Here is a 23,228-nt window from a genome sequence, read left to right as displayed (position 1 = left end):
ACCAAGGCAGCGACGAGGGACATTTCCACCCTATAAAATCCGGCCAGATTCGTGTGGAACTTCAGTTTAAAAATCCACTGCCAGCGACAGTGAACGTCATCCTGTATGCAGAATTCGATAATACCATAGAAATCAACAGTTTGAGAGAAGTCATTCTAGATTATTAGAAAGCCATGGAAGACTGTTATCCCTCTTTACCTAGTGGAGAAACTTTGGAGATGAAATGTGAGGAGACCGTGGAAAAAGAAGAATCTCAAGACAAAGACGAAGAAGATATCATAATGAAGTCGAGATGGCCAGAACAAGAAGCCCATTTAGTCTGCTGTTTTGCCAAACACTTGGTCGACAAAATGACGGAATTGATCAAGAAAAATTGCTATGGATGTCAAAACGATCATCCCAGTCAAATTCAACACGATAAATGCCTGATGTTGAGTCAAGAAGAAAAATTGGACGAGTATCTGGACGAAGCTTGGAGTCTCATCTCGAACAAAGACGTGTTGCACCAGTGGTATAAAGACTTGCGTGAACATTCTTGTCCACCATTAACCACTCAAGAGATCCATCGTATCGAAGCTCTCCTGAATCAGAGTGAGGAAACAGAACGAATAACCGTTTATTCGTCAGACATTTTCAAGCAAAAAGTCAGGATCGAATTGACGACGTATTATTACCTGTGAAGAAGAAAACAAACACAAATCAATGGATACCTGGGAACTTTATTACCTTTTGAACCACAGTTCGTATACGGCTTCTTGGAATCCTATCGTCTGTGCTAAAGATGAACTCCCTCATCGCAAACCTAAAGACCATCAAGCTTACGTAATCAACACGGACGACAGTCATCTCCCAGGAACCCACTGGGTAGCCGTCTACTTTCCTCAAGAAGGCTGTGTGGAATATTTCGATTCGTACGGATTGCCCCCTTTGGAAGACGATATCATCGACTTTATGAGAAGAAATGCTCAGACCACCCGATTCAATAACGTGAAATTACAAGGCACAGATTCCTTGGTGTGTGGACAGTACTGTGTGTATTTTCTGCATCATCGCAGCCTGGGCTATTCCTTAGAACATTTAGTGACTCATTTTGATCCTCGTTCTTCTGCTAGAAACGATGTGAAAGTAGATCGATGGTTTTGTGACCATTATGCTTATCTTTTGTCTCAAGCTAGGAAACGTAGTGTCCATCAATGGCCTAATGATTTCCAACAGTGGAAATCACAATTTCATTCACAACGTTGTCAGCCCTGTTCAAAGTAGTTAGTAATTGAAGAAAAAAATGTTTGTCATTTGAAAAAATATTGTTTGATGTTATAATGTTGGATTATTGTTAGAGTTGTTGTTGTTAGTTAGTGTTAAGTGATTTTTGAATAAAAAATGTTGTGTTTAGAAAAAAATGCCTTTGTGGTTTGTTTAGCTATAAGAATGTTGGATTGATGCTCTTTCATTTCTTACTATCCCTCTCATGAACGTTGCGGCTCGAAAACCGTGTGGGGGGATGTTTTCCTTCACGTCCGCGCTTTCACTTTAAGAACCGGGTTGTTCCCAGTCTAGCCATCCATTGTCGACTCATCCTCCTAAGAAGATGTGCTCCAAACTAGCTAAGCTCAACGAAGCCTACGTGAATCTGCATAGGGTCAGACACAGTCTGATACCGAAGCCAGAAGAAATAGAGAATGTGAGAATGTTAAAAATCACTGAAGACCTGATAGAAGAGCTCTTCAGAGAAGAAATGAACAGGGAGAAAGAAGAATGGACAGAGAAGTACAGACTTCAGAGACAGCAGCAACAGCAGCAACAGCAACAGCAGCAGCAGCAACCTGAAGCTGACAGAGGCTTTGTCGATTGTCGTATCGACACCAAAGAATTCTTCTTCTCTTTCCGAAGAAGCAGACCTATCGCCAGAAAGTCTATCCTCAGAGGACATCGCATTCTTAGAAACTAAAAAGAATGCCATAACAAAAAAACAAAAAACAGCCCTTTTCAGGGCTACCCAATACTCTAGAAAAGAAATAACGATCAATTTGCCAATGTGTGTGTGTAGGTAGAGTAGTGTGAAAATAAACACTAACTCTTTCTTAAAAAATGTGAGGGCATGTGTTTGTGTGTTAGTAAGAGCTAAAGTAAGTTGGTGAGGATAGTAGATTAAAATGATGTTTGTTTTTTTTTTTTTTTTTTTTTTTGGGGGGGGGGCTGTTTGAGGTGTATATTTGGGGTTAGATTGGATTGCTTTGCGTATGTGGATAGTCTATTGAAGTGATGGATAGCATAAAAAAGTGAGCGAGTGTTTCTTTTAGGTCCGCGCGTTGTTTTGTTTTTTTTTTTGGTCATGATCTAGGTAAGATGAATTTTATGTTTTTAGGGGGATGTTTTCCTTCACGTACGCGCTTTCAGTATAAATTGAAACTCGTTCGGCAGTCCAGCTACCCTTGTTGATTGATCAACACAGCCAAAAGAATGACTAGCAGAATAGTGAAACTGTTAGAACTCCAGATGCACCTGGAATATGCCAGGCGGATAGTAAACGAACTATCAGCGGAGGCTATAGTAGAAGAAGCAAGAATAAAGAAGGAAGAAGAGGAGAGAAGACAGAGGGAAGATGAGGAAAAGAAAAGAGAAGAGATGATGTCGTTTAATATTCCTGAAACAGAGGATTGGGGTGCTGAAGCGAATCATCCTCCCTCTGCGCTCCCCAGAAGAAAGGTGAAAGAAGACTGGGGAAGAAGATGCGTGTGCGGCGCCAGGCCAGGAAGGTGCAACCATTAGAAAGGTGCATCTGGAGTTTTAAAAAAAACAGCCCTTTTCAGGGCTACCCAATACTCTAGAAAAGAAATAACGATCGATTTGCCAATGTGTGTAGGTAGAGTAGTGTGAAAATAAACACTAACTCTTTCTTAAAAATTTTGAGGGTATGTGTTGGTGTGTTTGTGTTTGTAAGAGCTCAGGTATGTTTGTGTGAATAGTAGATTATGGGTTTCTTAGCAAATGTGGAGAGTATAGTTAGGGTTATATTATATGAAATGAGAAAGTAGGGGGATGTTTTCCTTCACGTCCGCGCGATGTTTGGTCATCATCTAGGTAAGATCCATTTTATGTTTTAGGGGGATGTTTTCCTTCACGTTCGCGCTTTTCGTATAAGAACCCACAGTATTCGTCGTTCAAACCATTCTGCAAAGAATAAAAAGAAGATGGCGTCAAACCAAATGGACAAATTACAAACCTTGCAAGACGTTTTAGACAACTTAGGAATAATGGAACAGATGCTAATAAGACTCGTTGAAGACCATTATTCCTATAGTCCCCATCGTGTAAAGATGGAAATTAACAATTTAAGGAAAGCAAAGGACAAGATTAGTGGTGTCATGAAAGAGATCAAGGAGGAGAAGGAGGATGAAGAGGAAAAGATAAGAATAAGAACATGGAACGAAAAAATTGAAAAAGAAGAGGAAAATGAGAAGAGGAAGAAAGAAGAAGAGGAGGAAGAGAAGAAAGAAGAGAAGGAGAAAAAAAAGAAGAGAAAGAGTGTTGGAGATAAAATAAGAAGTTGGTGGAGGAAAAGAAGAAATTAGAAGAAGAAGAAAACCCAAAGGCCCTTTTCAGGGCCCCATATTTCTCGAAAAGAGATAGTCTTTGAATTGCCTACCCCTTTTTTAAATTTAAATTTAAATTTAAAAAAAAAAATCCCATGTTAAATTTCCCTTGTCCGTATAGTATCCCACGATTTATTCCCATGTTAAATTCCCCTTGTCCGTAAAGTGTCCCACGATTTATTCCCATGTTAATTCCCCTTGTCCGTAAAGTGTCCCACGATTTTTCTCCATGTTAAATTTCCATTATCCGTAAAGTGTCCCAAGGGTGTTTTTAATGCTAATTCCCATTATCCGTAAAGTGTCCCCATTCACTACTTAAGCTATAGCGGCCATCTTGAATATATATATATATATATATATATATATATATATATATATATATATATATATATATATATATATATATATATATAACAAAGCTTGCATATATCATTTACAAAGTGTACCTTAGAGGTAGTTTAGGATCAAAACCGTGTTTGAAGTGTGGTGTTTGGGATAGAGGGAAGACACAGTAGTGCATGGAATGTGATGGTAAAAAGTACTATGTTCGTGATTATTAACACAACGCAGTTCAAAATAATATTTCCCTTACCTATGTTCACTCCAGTATGCAAATTCGGGTTCGGGACTGACTGAGAGGTGTTGATTCTGTGCCTTTTATAGTCGACACAGAACATTATGGAGTGACGGAGGAATTTCAGAAATAACTCGTTACTAAGTATTTCTGTTTGGAGATTTTCAAAATATCTCGCTACTACATATTTCGGCTTGGAGATTTCGAAAATAACTTGTTCACGTGATTTTCTAGAACATTCCGGAATGGCGATGAATTTCCAAAATATCTCGCTACTACATATTTGTTCTTGGAGATCTCGAAAGTAACTCGCTCATGTGATTTTCTAGAATATTCCCGAATGACGAGAACATTCCCTAATTTAACTTACTACAACATGTTTTTGCTTGGAGATTTAAAAATATCTCAATCATGTGAATTTTTACAACATTCTGGAATGACGGTATAATTTCCTGAATTGCTCTGCATGGACTATAAAAGCACATAATTGCTCTATCTCAGTCAGTCTGTTAGCGATATCTGAAGTGAACAGAGGTAAAGGAAACTTTTATTTCGAAATCCAGTGGATGTGTTTGCGCTATATTGAAAACATGTATATTATCATCATGGTTGAAGAATACAATATAAATATATCTATATTATGTATGAAGTACTTAAATATTAATAATATCCTTTCTGAAATTAAAAAAATTAGAAAGGACGTCAGAAAAATTCAACTTGATCCAGGAAAAAAAAAGTATTTCTGATTTTGAAGATAGAGATACACTGCCAGCGATATATTTCTTGTCATTGTCTGATTCTGGTTCTTAAAGACCAGTATTTACATTATGAGACATATTGAGAAAACCAGTCATTGCATCACCGCATTATTACTCGACCACGATTATTATCCAGTATTGTTGACATACTAGCAACTAGTTTAGTTTTTCCATTATTATCAAACACATATAAGCTAATTTCAGTTACAATTCTAAAAATAATATCTTGCAGCGAAACGTTACTTGATTATTTATTTTTCCTTGCTTATCCTGAAATACAACCACTTTGCTTGGATCTACAATAGCAAGATTTAATAATTCAGATATTTCAGCAATAATCTATTTACTTATCTTTTCATGAGTTGTTCCATCTTTTGTTGGTTTTGTTTAGATGATGATCTTCGGGAAATATCTATCATTATACTTCAAGATCTGTTAAAGACGATTAGCGGCTACTTGTATAATCGTGTACGACTTTATGAGGGGTAGTTTTGATGAAGATATCGCGTAGAGTACAGCAATTAATTCACGACTGCATATTGGTTGAACTGTTATTGTCTATGTTGACAATGTTGAATACAAGACTGGTTTTTTAAAATTGATTTTACGTAATTTAAAAATTATTTTGGTGGAGCCAATCCACACGAATCAAAATAAATAATTCCACGTGGATCAACCGCGTATACAACCCAGTGAGTACCAGGACCGGAACTTTTATCGAGATTAATTACACCTGTTTCAAAATTATTTGGTTGTTTATTTTTTTTAGCAGCATCAAGTAAATCAAAATTTGACATTTGGCGGATTAACGAACTGCTTATGGAAGTCTCAGACTTTTTCTGTATCAATAAAGGGTTCCTATTAATCTTAGACCCCTTCCTCTTTTTTAATCCTTGTTCTGTTACATTCATGCCATTCCAGCAGCAGTTCCAACAACACTATTTTTACCACCTGCGATCTGATCTTGTTTTAGTGATATTTGTATTCCACGGTTCTTTGCTGACCTTGATTAAAGCTATTTAATTTGACTAGGAGTCAGAGTAATGCTATCAAGGGGATATGACATTATAAATATTGCTAGCAATCTAATTGCATATTTTCTATTATAGCGTCAATAACTCTCATTCGTGAGCCAGTGCCTTCAAGTAACATGGCTTATCGCTGAGTATAACTGCAATTGCTCTATAATTGACACCAGCAGCTGGGTTCACGAGAGCTTTAAAATGAATATCAACGACAGAATTTTTGAATAATTATATATGCTCCAATGAACAATAGTAGATCATATACAGATTTCTAAAATCTATGATATTTGTTAACCAATGTCTATATGTTGATCACGCCCCTTAAATGTCATTAAACGATGATATGCACGCGTAGCATAGTTATTTTCAAAATTTATGGTTCGTGATGTCCGTAAAGAAACTACACTTAAATCTAAATTGTCAAATACCGTATGACTATCTTCTTGATTATTTAATCGTTCAGCATTTTTAAAAGCGATAAATATATGTCCTTGTTGTGATGCAATATGCCATGTAGATAACCCAGTATTATAACTTTGAGTTCTATATGCATATACATTTCTAACCAAATCATCTTTTGTCCAAGATTTAGCTTGTTTTGTTCTGACACATTTCTCTATATTATTATAATTTGCAGCAGTATCATAAACTACCTCTGCTTTTGCATTCATGATAGTAATAAACCCTTAGTCATAAATGTATCTGCATGAGCAACCTCAGTTTCTGGTTGTTTTTTGTTATTTTATATTCATGTCTAGGAGGCTGAAGCTCTTGTTGTTTTTGTGAATTTGTACACAAGTTATTTATCCTCGTAATATATCGATGATATAGTATGCCATCATCTCTAACCTATCATCTGTTGTAATATATGCAATATACCCATTTAAATTTTTTTATCATCATTTACACACTCATACTCAGGTCTCAAAAGCATATTGTTCTGAAGAAAATCTACCATTAGGTAAATCTTTTTCCTTAACTTTTCTAAGTTCTGCAACGGCGCCTAATGTAAATTTGTTAATCAATGCAATATTTTCTTTTCTTACTTTAGGTTTCAGTTTTAGTTCAAGATTTTGTTTTTATTTCACGAATACTACCAAATATCTCTTCTTCCTTGTCAGGAGGTTGAGCGGCAACTGCTTAACATGCATACATGGAAGGTCTCATAAAATTTTGTTTGTTTTGGTTCTTCTTGCTATCTTTTCAGTTTGCTCAGCCGTTTGTTTTTTGGAAGAAGACATTCAATACCTTCTGCAACTTTTCCAGTAATCTTTGTAACAGATTTAAAAATCATTCATTATCTTCTCCATTTTCAACTTGTTGTTCCAGCATTGTTTCTTTGAGAGCATCACGAACAGAAGGATATTTTAATTGCTTCTAATCTTTCTCTAGCTATTCTACTAGTGTAAGATTCCATTATTGATATATTAATGATTCAGTTACTGACACAGTTATCGCAGCAGAGAGGGTGCGACCTCAATCAAACGCCCGGCGGGTAAACGAACGCACACATAAATTTAGAAAAAAAAAAACACTAACAACAAAAGATAAAGTAACGAAATCAAATAACCCAATTAGAAAAACTCTCGGCGAGTTAAAGCCTTTGGTTTGGCGTTACCGGCCTTATTTTGTTTCTCGTTTTTGTAGGACGCCTTATTTTGTCAAACATAACGTTCCAGCAAAAGGTTTGTTCACACACTCTAATGCTGTATGTATGTTAGTATTATATATGTACCATGTTACTTCGCTGGGATGGATCACCTGTTACCTGGACTCTTCTATAGATGCCTATGTGTGGTGTCCGTTTAATTGTTTCCATAAAAGTATCACATCTGTTCTAATCAGCGCCCAATCCTGGCAGCTTTATATGAATTCAATAAATTGTTTATATCTCTATAAATATTTTTGAATATTTAGGTCCGGACATGTTTATATGCATTAATATGTATCCATGTTTGTAGAAAAACGTGTTTCGTTATGACTGTAAATCCATAAATGTAAAATATACGAACATCACAATCCAATAAATATAATATATGTCTACAACTTTTACCTTTTTAGTTCTCCACCACCACCTGTATTTCTTTCTTTTCATCTCTGTTTCATTCTCTCATATATATGGACAATGTGCATCGGTTCAACTTCAGTCTGATAGCTTGTATTCGCGGTTATTATATGTCATATATATTTGAACCAACTTGATTGTTAGAAGTAATCAAAATGCCATGGATGTTGGCACCTCAAAATAATCTTATTGTAGAGCAGGAAACTACTGCGTCAAGAGCAATACAATGTGTAGGAACACGTTTGTCTTATGGTATTGTATATCAAATCGAAATCCATTAATATATGCATGATGCATGCTAATAATATATCGTGATATTATAGGTGATATCAATTCAGGTGCTTAACAGTTCAGAACCAACACAAGTATAATGGAACTATATAACGTATAATGATGCTAATCATACTATCCATATAATTACAAATCACCTTATTTGAAATAGCGAGAAGTATGATCCAAACCTTCAGTGTTGCTGTACAATGACAATCAAATTATCATGCAGACAAACCATCACATACAGACACATAAGTACACACGCATAATCATTAAATTCTTCGATACAGATGTTTTTTTTTCTTCTTCATTGTAACGGTTGATGTTACTTACCGATCCTTCTGAACATAGACTGGTATTTCTCTGTTGACTGTATATTTTGAGAAAGGTTGGTGACACCTGGAATATCATACGATATGAAGGTAGGAAAATGTTTTCTTGTATCATGTCTAAATCTTCATAAACAGTTGCTATATCTTCTGGTATGTTGCAAATGAGACAATATACATTATTGAAAGGACCCCATACCAAGTCGTCGTATATATCCTTACAAAGATTCTCAACACTGTTGTTATATGCATTCCAGTGTTTCATCACGTTACAGTTATGGTACAGTGGCATATGTTCATTTGACTTACATATATAACAGTAAAAGTACATGTATCCCACAAAAGCGTGTTCAGAATTTTCAAAAGAAGACATCGTGATGTTCTCATTGAATTCACATGCCCATTCTATCCTCCTATTAAACGTTCCCCATATACCTGTAGTATTACATTTCGAAATGTAATTTTGTGTTTGATGGCAATCAGGAGGAGATATGTATTTTAATTTACAGTTCTCCGCTAATGCAACCTCTAAAAATTCTTGAAGCGTTGGGAACAGTGCTGCATCTACATAAATATTGCACTGAACAATTAGATCAAGTGGTTTGCTCTGAAAAATATGATTACATTGTGCACAGTACGCATTTCTGAATACGATTTCATCAGAAGCTGTCACTGGTAAAACTTGTAAAATATCTTCAATGTCTGGATCTTCACACTTTTTCCGCAGAATCACGTCCGTCTTTTTGGGACAGGAACCGATGGCCAAATAAGCCTTCTCCGACGATGAGTTGGTACCAGAATGTAGTTGATCAGGTATACAAATGAACGATTCTTTTTTTGCAATATAATTTCTGCAGCATGAAATTTTCATGGGGCATGTAGCTGAACATGAACATAAAAAGCATTCCGCATCATCCTTTTGGGCATCCTGGCTTTTCTGAGGACAAAAAAGGCGGTCACGACAAATCTTAGCATATTTCTGTTTCACGACTTTAATGGCTACAACCTCATCACTGATTCCATTATAGGCTCGAATTAAAGTTGTAAATTGATTTCCATCACTGTTGTACCACTGTGACACACTAATATTGGTGTTTGAATATAACGGCATTAAATGAAACTGTGTAGGGTCCATGTTAGTGTCGTAAACGTTACAGAAAAGACAGTACAAGTTTTTAAACGGCCGCCAGCGAGGCTCACTCAGGATCGATTTACATCTTTCAGATATATCTAAATCAAAGTTCTGCCAGAGTCCAGTTATATTACACTGATCAATATAATAATCCTTTCTTTCTGAGATAATGCTTGGATTACAAATATAACAAAACACATTTTTGAATCCGCGATATGGTAGGTCGAAATGCTCGCAGGCCCAATATAAATCTGCGTCATAAGCCATCCAAAGTCCAGACACATTACATGTTTGAATTCTTTCTGGCACAAAGTTAGTTCTATCAAATAAACACTTACGTACAAAATAATTAAGCCTTCCTGGAACGTATGCAAGAAGGCAGGTCCCATTTCTAATGTTACTCGTTAGCAGTGACATGATGTCCAGAGATGTCATCGCCACCTTGGTCAAGTCATGCACACAATACAGATTTAGTACCCAGCTAACTAAATCGCTTTCTTGTTCCATGTGACACAAAGCGCAATATTTGTTTTTGTAGGATTGTCCACTCTTGATAGATGTAACTATTGGGTCATCAAATGTTAGACTGGTATTTGTATTGATGTTGCAAAGTTCAGCATAATGTTGTCCATGGAGCTCACATGTCGTTACCATTTGGTATTCTGATTGGAAATTGACACTTTCGGGATACACGAGCACATTGACGCACCTGTATGGCACTGCACTATAAGGTTGGTCAAGACAGCATTCTGGTCTCCGGCACATGTAGAAACAGCTGCAAGGTTGATATCCAATTATTGCAAGTGAAGTGTTTGAAGTCGGTAAACTTGTGTTCGAACAAATTGGAGGTACAACATAAAACCTTGATGCCAAGATAAATAATTTCGTTTTATTCACTTTGATTTCTTCCGCATTCATAAAATATGGCCAGAGGTCTATATCAGACGATGTCTGTGCGGCAAGGCAAATCGTCATAGCCAAAACGACAAGTAAACTAATGCGTAGATTTGCCATTCCCACAGAGTTTCTAAAGATCATCTGAAACGAAGAAATATTGTGAGACCTTCCCTATGATTCTCTAGAAACATGTGATATTCTAAAGCATCGTTAATGAAAGAAGTGCGTATCGTGTAATCTAATCCTCTATGATTAGACGTAATAAATAATTTATACCTAACATCAAATGTTCACACTTTGCACTAATTGCTATTACCTAATCCGTCCGAATTGATTATATATTAGTCTAATAAATTTCTGAAATAACGCCACCAAAAACTGAGCTTTCCATTACATAATATTAAAATCATTTATACTATAGTAGTTTTATATTTCGTATACATTATTGTGCTTTGTAATCAAAACTATATATTAAGAGTGATATATATTTACCAAAATGGTGGAAATTGATGATGATTTAGAATAACGTTTTGCAAACACTCGCCTTATCTAGCAAAGCAGTTTTATAGTTCAAAGCCATTAGCGAATAACTCAAAAAAGAAACACTTTCTGTAGATTGTGTTACAGATTTAGAAAAAAGAAACAAATATATCTCTTATTCACTCCTATTCTCCAGACAAGCCTGAAGTTTAAATTCGCTATTGTCATGCTCTGATTGAAATTAAAATTGATTATGACTGGGAACAGAGACACAACTAGCTCAAACTCACATGGTTTTGATGGTAAAATTCCTAGTATATTCGAAGTTCGAATTTCGTTATCACGTGGTACATTTATATCTAGTACAAATTAGTCTTAAGGATAAGGCGTGTTGCCATAACAACTGGCGGTTGGTATTTGTAGAGGTATTGCACGTCATTTCAAAGACTATGTCATGGAATGAATATGGTTTACTTGTATATATCAGGATGACAACTTGAAGTTTGCTGATCGATATATGTACCTTGTTGTCGAAAATAAACGGATTACATAATGACAATTTGATTTTTTTGGAGGTTTTGTTTACGGTGCTTTACTAAGCTATATTATAATCAATTCAGGTATTTTGCATATTGTTTTATTAAATAATATGACAACCCATTTGTCCAATCATTTTATATGGTGCTGATGTTTGTGGAAATATAAGTATCCTTGTATTGACATAATGTGCCACAAACATATCCATTTGGTGTCAGCTATGTGGAATGTACGACAGTCATTGTAATGACCGAGGTAGCTTCTGTAACAAGATAACCGGGTGGGATTTTCGGTATCACAAAATAACACTTTTGACAATGATATAAATACAATGTTTAATAATGAATGACTTGCATACTTGCATAAGCAATTAATTATGAATATGAGCGTGTATATATAATCCAAATATTGGTTTTAATTAACATAAGAAGGCCCAGACTTGATGATGAAAAATACAAATAAATTAATTGAGCAAATACGAAGACAAGGGTTGAATTGATCACAAGGATTTGACAATGAAACGATGGATATAGTTTGCTCAGGTAGTAAAGTATGTAAAATTTTATTTATGGAGTAAAATGCATTCACTCAGGTAGCGAAATTATGGTGATAAAGGAGGGACAGATATGCAACTTACATTTACAGTCCCGAAAGATACACTGGGTTTTAACAACCCCAAAACTAGCCCACGGCTTACAAATTACATGTGCGGAGATAAACTCAATCATCAGTACACTGTTTCAGCTCCACGGCAGCGACAGTTCAGTTTCACAGCTGCTACATACTCCGGATACTCGGAACACTTCGAAACACTCGGAACACTCCGAACATTAGACCCTCCGGACACTAGACAGTCGGACACACTGGACATTATAAATTCTGAACACTACGGACATTCCGGACACTGGACATTATACACTTCGGACAACCCTGACATTAGACATTCGACACTAGACAGCTCTACAGCTGAAGATGTGCAAGTCCTTGAAGGAGACTGACGGCTGACAAGACTTATCCGAATTGTAAAGAAATTTACGTACGGTGACGAATTTATACATAGTCTGTGCATTGTAGGTATTTGGTTCGTCTCGTCGAGAACACTTCGCACGTGCGGCATGGGATGGAAGGAAATCACTATTTCAAAATACGTCACAATATACATACATCACCCTCGGGTATCGTTGTACACAAAAAAATCCACGAAACCCGAGTACATGTATTCAATAAATAAAAGAATTTAATACCGTATAACAGTGAAATACGGTAGCTCGAAAGTTATTAATATAATGAAGTCAGGTTTCAATAGGAATATATTTGTTTGTTAGTTTTTACTGCCATAATATACATATAAGAATTCGGGTGTTACAATATTACAATTTCTCGCATCGAAAGCCTTGATTGCAGCCAGTTATGGTCAGAAAATATCGAAGGTATATAGTGTTGGTAAGAGCTCGACTAAAAATATTCATGAATGAAAATGTAAACTAAATATGATGGTTAGTTTGATAAAAGCAGATAAAAATAACTCCACATTTAGATTTGTGGTCGCATTACGGACACTTTCAAGAGCGAGCGAAAATATGGTCTCTTAAAGGTAATAGGTTGAGTTATTCTTGCGAAAATCCTGCCTATTGCGATTTTATATAAAACAACTATTTAGTCTCTATATTCTGGGCTTGGAGATAAAATAACAATGAAGTTCGTAACACAATATATCAACGTTCGCACAATTATGATTTTATTGGAAACCCTGTTACAAAAAGAAAATGCGATAAGCAATTGTCTATCTGAGGAGTATTGTTTGCTGCTGTAAACAGTATCTTCGGTAAAATATATTTCATACTAATATCTGAAGATATATGAAGATGATATTTATTTAACATTATTTTTTATATTTACCCCTGTATAACATTCCACTTTGCACATGTGCACATCCGTATTACGTGCTACGTTTTAATCTACTGTCTACGTGATATTATGATACTGTAATCCTTATACTAACGGATTGGAAGTCTATAATTCCTTTATTACTTGAAATTAAATAAAATGAATTTCTACTTGCGAAAAATTTATATTTTTTGTCCTTTAGCAGAATGATGTTGAAAATAGGGGCGAAGACTAAAATAAATTCAATGATGTTACAACAGTGCAATGTGATGAAATATGCCTAATCATGTGTCATTTTGTCTTTAAATAAAAACATGAGTTGTATAATAGCATTGAGTAATTTGCATGTAACACCATATAATAGTGAAGAAAAAAAAAGAATCAAAACGTGTCTCAGTTCTCTGCAGATGTTATACTGAAAATCTGTTTTCGAAGTATATTTCAATAACATAGTTGGGCCTTGTGTGGGTCTAAATGCAATTCAAACGTCTAACTGGTATTCCTATAAGAATCAGAGAAAACTGAAGAGCCAGTGTGTTCATGTAAATCATATTAAAATATGTCAGCCATTATATTTTCCATAGTATGATGTGGCATCTAAGTCTTTTATTGTTTCTCTATTTTCTGCCTGTGGTAATATTACCAGCCAGAACCTTTTCTGGCAAGCTTACAAGATTTAAGGAGAATCAGTAATTTTTGGATTTGGCTTAATAATAATTCACACAAGCCGTTCGTGGCAGCAACTACCAAAAACAAGACGCGCACGGCTTTTGGCATCAATATCGCAATGGCAGCAATAAAATGCAATTCAAAATCGACACGGCACACCCTACAGGAGCGTGCACGAAAGATGTCTATTATCACCATCATCTGCATCGACTATGAAGAATTCTCGCTGGCGAAGGACGCACACGATGTATTAGTTCATCATTCCACTGACACAGTGGCAACCAGCATCCAAAGAGTCCCACTGTCCATATTGGCCTTCAGCTTAAATATAAACTAGGCATCCAATTCCGACCCTCACCCCGATATGGGTCAATGATGTGTTGGCCCTGCACAATGAGGCCAAACCGCTCCAGTAAAATGGAAAACTAAGCCCAGATGCACGCCTGGCTTAGTCTTACATTGTTTTCAGCCGTCTTTCTTCATAAATTGCCCCGACGTATGACAATTCTTGCCAGCGATATCAGCACCCTCGACGACGTTACTTGAACGATGTAACTCGACAAAGTCCCACCAGATAAGCAAGAAGCCTCAAGTAACGGCTTAGTTTGTACCGCCCTGCGATCTATCCGAACAAGTAGAGCAGGCGATCGCAGTGTGTACAATCCATCGGCAATGATCAGAAGTACACCCCTATGTGCATAGAACTAGAGACCCACATTTCAAGATATCGCCTTTTCTACAGACTATGTTAGCTTCCGACGCCCATGTTCGTGTCGTCCAGGTTTGTCATCATCGCGGAAGATACTGACAAAAATTAGTTTCGAGTGGGCGATCATATAAACCGGTTCCGGTTCATTCCCATATGAAACGATTAGATGTGCAAGGCACGTTGCATACAAATAATAGAAGGTCAAACTTTATACGGAGAAGACGAAAGTATCGGTCATGAAATTTACAACCTGAGTGGTTACGTTATATATATTTTTGTTGCCTCCATCTAGACGGAGTCAGCTTAATCCCCAGTAACATGGAAACGACCATAATCTTCCTAGGCCATCTGCTGTTTACGGACAGTCCCAAGTTGTTTCCAAAAAGACTCTAAACGCCGGCCGATGATTTACCCACGGTAGCCTTCCTCATCTCAAATCTCCACACAAAGAACAATTTCGATGGATAGGGTTAAATGTTGTGTACCGATATTCGTACGTGGACTGTAAGGTGAGATATGAAAAAATGTTTGAAAGAAGTTCAGATGCTAAAGAATGTGATATTGCTAACTCCTTAGAGGGAAACTGCCGTGTTCCTACTAAAGGAAGAGGTAGAAGCCTTCCATGAAAACGTACGTGTCAGCTACGACCTCGATCCCGTCCACTACTGCAATTCTTTCCTGCATGAGAAAGGAGTGCTCTGTTCAAGGCCAGACATAAATCGACAGGCGCCTATGCATCAAGCAGGATATCACCGACCGCATGGATATAATGTTTTTTCAAATGGTTTACATTTTTATTGTTTTCGCATTCCGTGTCTATGGTGGTCGCATGGACGCGTTGGTAAACAATGTGCTGTGCGATTTGCATGGCCCCAGCAAATCCATTCACTGTATCACCTACCACATTGGTTGGGATCAGGAAACAACAATCGTACCAAAGTTTAGTGTTCCGCTATCTGCACAGCTTCACAGATTAGCTTGGAGGTAAACTCACTGACAGGACACAGCAGATATCAAACTTGCATCTGAAGGAGCGATATAGTCCATTGCCGAAATCTGCAACCATGCACGGGAATCAAGATATACCTTAGCAGATTTCGCAGGGTTCTTCAATCATTCTACATTCAGTTCATTACCAGCATACCCGCTATTGGAAACAGCAAGTTTTTGAAGAACTTCTACAAGGTTATACAATTTTCAACGTTCGCAAAACGAAAGAGAACCTCCTGAAGCCATCGTGGTTGACCTAGAAAGCAATTTCTTTTTCTACAAGTACCTATGCGCCTTTATATCAGACATAACGCATATTTATGATCTCCAATTTTAGTGTATTTCTAATTTGAAATGTAGTCCTATATTATGTCAAATCCAATACAACATGATAGTTATCGCTCAGAATGGACCTACATTTATCAATACACTTTTCAGAAAATGAAACAAAAAGCCAGCAAATGAAGCAGAAGTTGTATATCTTCATCTACATTGAGAGATATTTTGAACAAATCTAATATATAAATAGAAAAGTATGTGTCGATCTTTGTTCTTCCAACTCTGAAATCCTGGTCCTCCGGAGTGGAAAAGAGAAGCAAAACATTATATCATGCGAGCTATTCTGACTTAAATGGAGTTCCATTATTTAGTATTTAATCTGAGAGTTCTTTGCTTTTCCTCATATTTAAACGTATTAAATTATTTTTATTTTGCACGACTTGCTGCTTGAGGAAGAAAATCACGACAACGTCCTAGAAAGTTTGGTAATGGGCCCATTGAAAAAAGATATCTTGAAGTCATTGTTTTACTTCCGATTCTTCCCCGTATCATTTACTTGTCCAATCATTGACGCAATGTTTTGTCAGCAGCACTCAACGAGGTTCTTTACATATTTCACTAACACCTTCGAAATGATGCGCGGAACAGACTCCGAAAGCTTCCTGGTGTCATATAGTATGTTCATGTTTTACAGTCAATTGGACAGAAACCGCTCGTATTAAAATTATTTTTAAAATGTCTCAAAATATGATGCTACTTACAAACACCTCATGGTGTGTAATATTAATCCTAGACATAGATAAATATGTCCCAATGCGACATTTGACCACTACGTCTTGACCTCTACGTGTGGTCAGTACCAATCAATGTTATCCACTTAACTTGTTTCATGTCTCTCACATTGATAAAACAGATTTCCATATGACTTAATGGATAATATGTTTCACAACCATGTTTTATGTTTTCAATATTTGTCAAATGTATCATGAGATCGTGACACCATATAAGATACAAGTATATATTCAATGAACTCAGTTTTATGTCAATGGTCACAATATAAAACATCTCGAAAAACTAAAGCAGTATTTCGAATTTCATATACATTTCATATACATTTCATACACATTTCATATACATTTCATACACATTTCATACACATTTCATATACATTTCATACACATTTCATATACATTTCATATACATAATGTATTGAACTAATTGCGTTGAAATCAATTCTCAAATCGATGTTTTTATATCAATTATTAAAACAGGAAAATATGTTTTCGAAGATGAACATAATTTTAATGCTCCTGTCATCTTTTCCATATCACTTTCTTATTAACGCTAATGCAGTACTCTATATCATTAGGAATACAATTGAACTGTGATAATGTTTGCTCGTTCTGCAAATATTCATACCTTTTCAGTTCCTCACCATTATTGAAAAATACTTTAATTATTTCCCAGAACGAAGATATTGTGAAAATGTTATGAAACCCTATTTTATTTGTATGTGGATTAACTGAATTGTTTCGTAAACAAAATAAAACAAACCACAATGTAGCATTAAAGAGAACTTACTTTTGCGGGACAGACAAGCTTCCAGAACTTCAGTGTGCCATGCCATTAACATGCCATGCAGAATCGATTGCCTTGGGTAAAGAAAATATACGTTTTCTTGCTTTATATACTCAGCCAACCCTTCAGATACAGTATATATCCAAAATAACTATAACTCTCAATACCGTAGACCCATGTAAACCGTAATATATCCTGATCGTACATAAAGCTTAATGTTATTATCTTGAACTCCTAATTGCAACGAATATTTTGGACACTAATTTGATGGGCGCATTTTTCCATTGCATGTCAAGATATACAATGTTCTTATTTGAGTTTCCTTGTATAAAACGTTACCTACGGTAGATATGGTGAAGATTGAATGCATATAATTATCGAAAAATATGTAATCTGATCAGGGTACTGGTCAATTTCATTTCGTGATTGAGAAAAGTGAACGTTTATTTTTATTTTTTTTATTTTGGTCATTCAATAGCATTAATTTGGTCTCAGGTGGTACAACATCATAATGATTCAAGTCATACTAATGTTGTATAATATAACCGCATCTTAAGGTAAATAAATAACCTACAAAATAGAAAATGTCAATTAAAGATAAAACATCGTTTCTTATTATAGTGTATGATTTATCACACTTGCTTCTTTAACCTTTGTTCACGATAGATCTTTTAGATTTTCTTTTGATCAACGTTTTTAAAGCGATTGCTGTATCATTTGATACTCGTTATGCGGACAACTAATTAGAATATGTTCTTTAGTACACGACGCATCCCATTATGGCATATGATGGATAAACTGTAATTTTGAAAGCTGACAAAACGTGCAAAGTAACGATAGTCAGATTGTAATTAATAAAATGCTGCAATAATATTCGGGTAACCCAAATGTTATTACCAACGAAGAGGCTGGAGAATCAGAAATTTCATTTAACATTACTAACTGATTATTAACTTAAGTCAATGGAACTTCTGAAACTTACGTGATTTTGAAATTCTCTTTCTTTTATGTTTGATATGCTCAAATATTATAATTGTTTCCTTACCTATATAAAATGTAACTTCAGTTATCATGTAACTAGATCTGAACACCATTATACTCAATAATCTATACGAAGAGCGCCAAACTGGATACCTGGGCATACCTGAGTTTGATATTTCAACATGAAAAGCGGGAGTTAAGAAACAAATTATTTCATCAAAGAAAGACAGGAAGGAAAATAGCGAACAAGAAAAATATAAAACTTTGAACCTATCTTATCCGCAAATCTTAATATGACTGTATATAAACGGAGACCTTCCACATCATTGCAACATGGTTTCATGGACTTCAAAAGTCAGAAGACATTCCAGATAAATTATGTCTAGAAGTGATACCTGATATTAAATGGACAGGAATGTCAAGCTGAAGAAGGAAGTATATCATGTTTGTGAGTGTGTACACAAATATGCATACCAGTTCTGTTTTTAGTCAAGCGTTTTGGACTAATCGTGATGGCAAGCTTCCAGAAACAGGGCTTGCAACTAGACAAAAATAATGTACCTTCAAGGTAGTAACAGATGAAGCACAGAAGGGTAGAGGTTGACATAAAGTGATGTCTTAGAAATGCAAAATAAACCAAGGATACCTGATAACCTTTCAAAGAGATGTCTGTCTATCTATCTATCTATCTATCTATCTATCTATCACCCATGCATCCTTCCATCATTCCAACTTATATATATTTCGCTAAAATCTTAGTAGTTATTACAACCAAAATACGCATGGTATTCATTCTCAATAAATGCCACGTTTTTACTAAGTTGCCAACAAACCCTGAAGAAATAATATCCTCATATGTCGTTTTAGTTTCCATCGATATCTACGACTAGAGGGTCAAATAATAGAGAGAGCAAATGCGAAAAGGAAACCCCATACGATTATATTTTCAGCATTTTAGAGGGACTTATATTGATTTTAGTAAATATATATTTAGTAACGTTTTATCATCTGATGGCCGTTTTTTATGTCTCTACAACATTATGTCTTTTTCACTTAGTGTACCTGCAGCTATAAAGATTATGATACCAACAACATTGTGGTATCCAAACAAACTCATGCTCAAATGCAAATAGTAATTTAAATATATATTTTGTTCTTAAACGTACGCACCTTAGTGTGTTTTACCACACCTACGTTTAAATAGAACTGGTTTGATTCCAGTGTATGCAGATGCCTTCATTCGGTTATTATAAATCTGACGATGTACGACGTATTACGACTTTAAATAGGAATTTCAAGTATGCAGTAATTGCAAAGATTATGCATTTCTGGTATAATCTTACTAAGGGATGTTTTCCAATTCTATGACACAGTGCCACATTCAAGGCTTATATAATGTCTGCATTAAGATAACTGACAATACTTATAATGAAATCATTTATCAACACGTTGTCATTATATAGCATATTGGCCTTTCAAGACAACTATAACACATCTTTCTCTGACTTAAATCAAGTTTTGCAGCAATATTTAGTTCAACAAGCTCTGTGAAATATATAACTAACAGCGCAAAACACGTACTAAGGTTTAAACAAATAGCTATAATGGCAAAATAGTTCATAAACAGTCATTTCACATCGCTATGTACAAACTAAAATGACAACTGTAACGAGTAAGCTAGTACACGCCAGGATCGATACCCGCTATGAATAATATGTCATCAAATAAAGGCAACATCGCAATGCATGTACAGTATGACTTTAAATGAGTAAGGAGTTGACATTTTTTCCATGAGAATGGTAATTGAAACCAAAGTAGATTTTTAAAAAACTGTTGTGTGTATGTATGTATATATATATATATATATATATATATATATATATATATATATATATATAAATCGATTATAAGATATTGCCTCTCTCTCTGGCATCCCACACTCTCTCTCTCTCTTACACCGCTGAAGTGACCTAAGTGGTTAAAACGTCTCTCTCAGATGGGAGAGGTGGTGTGATCGATCCCCGGCCTAGTCCTTGGCGTCGGCAATAAAAAGTGAATGCAATGTCTGGTTGGCCTGTTATTAGGATAATATGATTGGGTGGGACATTATATTACATGTCATCGGCATGATGTCGAAGTGCTAGACACCACTATAAACTGCCACACTGCAGACATCGTAGTGATGTGACTGAAAATGTGTAAAGCTACGTTAAAAGTTCAAATCAAACACACACACACACACACACACACAAATTCACAGACACATAACAATCTCTCTTATGCAAGTTCCTTCGCCACCAAATACTGAACCAAATTGTTAATTTTTTCTTGCTTTGTTAAATATACGTTTGCTTCCTAAACATGATGAAATATGTTAAGCTAATTTGTTCATATCATTTAACCCCATCTGGATAGGATTTAAAGTAATGTTTTTGGCATTAAGTTACTCTGAGAACGCTTGCTCTTTCACTAAAGATTTCGCACATCTGCATAGTTAAAAACCTTACCGAGGAAGTAAATGAGAATCACCATCAATATTAGTATCACTATCCACCATCCTGTCGGTATATTCCTAAACCGCGTCACAGCTGTCAGTATCACCAATTACATATAATGAAAGATCTAATCTTTAGCATAGCCTGGAAGGAAAGTTCCTCGAGCTGGAATTTATCTTCACATATAAAAAATGTTTTAACATTATCAGCACGTGTCATTAATGACTCGTCAACCCCAAAATTATTTAGAAATATTTTAAAATGAACATCCAACGAAATAAACACTCTTAAGATGAACACATAAGTTTCATGCTCAATAATCAATAATAAAATACGGTCACTGCATCAATTTAATAGTGTCACCGCGTCATCAGTTACATCATCGTAATTGTGTTAAAGCAATCATCTACAAACGCAATGCTTGGAACGTTAGCATTAAATGTCTGCAGTTTCCCTGTTATATTTTGCAAAAGACACAAGTTCACACAGGTCAACGTCAACAACAACCCAACATTTAAGCTTGCTGGCAAACGTGTAGATACCTTTATATGAAAATTGTCAATGGGCTGTAGAGCGTCCGTAAATGTTCTTTAGCCTATCATACACTATTAAGCATACGGAGTGACCACGCAAAATCAATACTTGTTTGCAGTGTTGATGGACACATAAGTGCATGCAGTTCCTGACCATCAAGATACCTCATCGGCAGAGACGAATAACACACCGGTAGATCCAGTGTGGTAAATCTAAGATGTAAATAACTAACAACTTAAAGTGATAATACAAGCCATATGGAATCACAATGCTAAAGCTAGTTTGGTGTTACTACCTCTGCACCAAAAACAGTGCCAGATTATGTTAGTAATGCCAGTAGAGCACAAATGACCAAGTCCTCACATTTGCGAAATTATATAGTTTTCTACTTGATCTCATGTCACAATTAGCAGTTTCTATAAATAGAAACATTACCTAATCGAAAATAACCTTCCAGAATGACCATAATGTTTACAAAACAATAACTCGAATTATGTATATTTCACTAAGGAAATTCCAAAACTTTGATCCAAATAAACATATTTACTTATTTTATTTGTAACGATGCTGTTTGTAAACCTATATGTATAGAGAATAATTTAACTATGTATAAGTTGCTTACAATGGAAAAAAAACACGTCAATTTGGGACAAGAAAAATGAACTCAATCTTGGACATGGTCAAGTCCAACATACAATGTTACATTACATTAGCATGTACTGAAATAAAACAAAATAAGCCTAATTAACAAACAAAGCAAAATAAATATACTTAACACATTCCGTCATAGAGAAAAGGATTAACGTAAAAAAGTTTTCATATTACTATAAGTAAAATATGTCTGTGGATGTTTTATACATAAGATCAAATCTTATGAATGACACATATAATACATGATGCAATATATTTCTATACACGTGAAAGTGCATCTGCTATTAAATTGTTTTTCCCTTGATGCGCATGATGTCAATAATATATTCCTACAACATTAAACTAAACCTTAATAATCTCTGATTTTTTGTTTTGCATCTTCCCGATTAAAGTAATGGGGTTGTGATCACTAAACACATTTATCAGACAAGGTGATGAAGTAATTTAGACGTCAAAGTGTTATGATGCCAACATCTAAGTGAAGAATTGCTTCTTGATAGTGAAATAATTTATCTGGCGTTTATTTAATTTTTTAGAAAACTAGCACACTGGATGATCTAAACCATTTATGTCTTCTTGAATCAACACTGCTCCAAAATCAGCATCACTTGCATCAACTGACGATTTAAATAATTGATTGAACTTTGGAGCTGTAAGAACTGGTATATTCCTAAAGATGGCAATTAACTTATCAAATGACTTCTGACATTTTTCAGGCCAATGAAATTTGCTTTTCTTGCTCAATAAATTTGTTAGGGGTTTGGATTTATGGAAACATTGGCAAAAAATAAA

Source organism: Sinohyriopsis cumingii, chromosome 5 (assembly GCF_028554795.1).
Source record: "Sinohyriopsis cumingii isolate HCF-2022 chromosome 5, ASM2855479v2, whole genome shotgun sequence".
Taxonomy (NCBI): Eukaryota; Metazoa; Mollusca; class Bivalvia; order Unionida; family Unionidae; genus Sinohyriopsis; species Sinohyriopsis cumingii.
This window is presented reverse-complemented; position numbering follows the sequence as displayed.